This window comes from Acanthopagrus latus, chromosome 4 (genome assembly GCF_904848185.1).
Source record: "Acanthopagrus latus isolate v.2019 chromosome 4, fAcaLat1.1, whole genome shotgun sequence".
Taxonomy (NCBI): domain Eukaryota; kingdom Metazoa; phylum Chordata; class Actinopteri; order Spariformes; family Sparidae; genus Acanthopagrus; species Acanthopagrus latus.
This window is the reverse complement of record NC_051042.1, coordinates 34,634,360-34,637,068: the sequence shown is the minus strand read 5'-3', so window position 1 is coordinate 34,637,068 and position 2,709 is coordinate 34,634,360.

The following is a 2,709-nucleotide window of genomic DNA, read 5'->3' as shown; positions in this document are numbered from 1 at the left end:
CTCAGCCCACTTAGTTAATGTTTCTGACATGATTGATACCTGTAAATAAACATGTTAATAACTTCTTGTTGTGTGTCTGTGAGTGGAGACGTCTCTGTAGTAACAGAAGCTTCGGTCAGATTAGAAATGGAGTCTGTTAACATAAACTAACTCCAAAACTTCGTTAGGTAAGTTTTAGGCTTATATCATTGCATTTCCTTCTCCATAACGAAACCAATAAAGTTGTGTGTAACACTGTGTGCTCCAGGTAAGACTCACTGTTAAACCCGTCGTCACTGCTGTTCTCTACACTTCTCTCAGTTTCTGTCCTCGGGGGGAGAGAAGGCAGCGTTTTGATGCCAGGCAACACAGTTTCCATTGATCCTGTCCTTTAAAAACTCTTTTTTTCTTCTTTCCTTTTTCCACCGAGTCTCAGTTACACATAATCAGCCCGACCGCCAGTGACTGCTCGGAGCCTGAGCCGGGCTTCTGGTGGTGGTGGGGACGTTTCTTGGCACATAAAGATTAAAACTTACAGCCTGGAGGAGAAAAAGTTCCACAGAAGCTTCAGTCAGCGTCTAATTAGACGCTTTCCAGAAGATCCATCCTGCACGTTCTGCCTGAAACCAAACTGTAACCGCAGCCGCACAGAAACGTTCCCTCAGAAACAAATCAGAGAAGTTTCTGGTTCCAGTTGCAACTTGAGCCACGTTGAATCCAACAGGAGCTGCTTGTAACAGGATTCACAGACTGTGAGTGTTTCTGCTGGAGAATCACAGCTTCACAATGAGATTGTGTTTGTCACTCGTAACTGAATCTCAAAGAAAGTAAAGACTGAATGTTCGCTGAGTCTCAGCTGCTTTTACAAACACAACGTATCTTCTCATATCTCAAAAAGACCAATATATTAAAGTAAAGAGAGTAAAGGAAAGGTCGGTAGATCGATACAGATGAATCACTGAGGCTATTAAATGAAATAAAATGTGAAAAATGTTCATCACAATTTCCCAGAACCCAAAAAAATCCTCTTCAAATCGCTTTATTTTTGTCAAATTACAAAGAATAGCAGTAAATCCTCACATTTAAGAAGCTGGAATCTGACAATGTTTGACAAATCTGCTTGAAAAATGACTGAAACTATCAATCGATTATCAGAATAATCTTTACACCGACCGCTGCCTCTCTGCAGAGCGCGGAGGATGTGGGTGATGAGACGTGGCCTCGCCTGTGGACACAAGGCCGGACGGGGCAGCTGAATTTAATGAGTTAGGAGTTAAAATATGTTGAGACATTACTGAGGAAAGTTATCAAAAATAACCTCCTGGCAGTGATCAGTTGCTGTGTTTGCTCCATTACCAGTCAGCTGAAACTGTTTTCTGATCGGCGCCCAAACTTCTCTCAGAGAGAGACGAACACAAGCATGAAAACAGCCGATGTCGGGGAAGGATGAGAGCTCTCGGCTTCAGCTCTGATCAATAACAGCCGTCCACACCTGGAGCTGTGATGTGACGGCCTCCGAGAGCTGCTGTGAGAGCCTCGTCTCTGCTGACGCCTCGGTGTTTAACGGGCACATTCAAACCTCCTGAAAGCTTCCCAGAGACACATCTGTCTCCATGGTGATCCCCGGGCTCCAGCTCGTAAAGCCGTAGAAGTCTGAAGCATCTCTTCCTCTTCTTCCATCCCATGAGGCCCATTTTGATCTTGATGTGCAGGGCAGAGACTCGGTAACACGTCTCAGCGAAGTCGTTTACGGCACCTGCAGGACCGGAGCACGCTGCAGCGTATAAAACACCCTGATGGGGTAAGAAGTCTGCAGGCTGAGAGGCACCCGGGCAGACGTAAAACTAAAAGGAGGGGGCAGTAAGGTGCAGTCTAAAAGGGGAACTGAGCGCTCTGTGTCAGCTTATGTAAAAGGTACCGGCCTCCCCTGGACTGGACTGAGCTTACTGAACCAGAAGGTGGACAGCAGGACGGGAGGAGGACGAGGTCGTCTGGTGCAACCTTCTGCATGAGCGCTCCGCTTCACAACACATTTGGAAACTCTTTCAGGTGGAGAGTTCATCTGTGTGTGTGTGTGTGTGTGTGTGTGTGTGTGTGTGTGTGTGTGTGTGTGTGTTGGCTTGAAAGAGTGTTTTTCCACAAAAAAACAGTCTCACTCTGTTTCTTGCCCAAAGTACTGGTCTCTTTAATAATTCAGTACCAAATGGGATGCTGGGAAGATGAAGGGGCAGATATATGTTGGACAGTTTTTTGTGTGTTTTTTTTCCCCCTAAAAGCACCAAATGGAAAAAAAACTCCATTTTCTGTGAAGAGAAAAGGATGAAAACTGAACTAAAAAAAGGGATTTTAAGCTGAAAACCTAAAAGTATCAGGATGTTTATTCTGATTAAACTGTTTAATCTGTTTTCAACTACAAACATGTGCATCTGACAAGCATTCTGACAACTACCGACCAGAGAACTAAATCTTCTGTGACTCTTCGTGGTCTCGGAGGATTAATCTTCGTGTTTCTGGTGATTCGAACATCTGGAGCAATTCCTGAATTTCTTTGAATGCAAATGTTGAAACTGTCATTTAAAGTGAGATTACATGTCTTCTCCTCCATCGCTGACAGACCGGATGTTCATGTTGTGTGTCGAAGCTTCAGGGATGTTGTTTTTCATCGTTACACATTATTTCTGTGTAATAAAGTTTGCAGCAGGAGACGTGACTTATCATCAGGCACACATA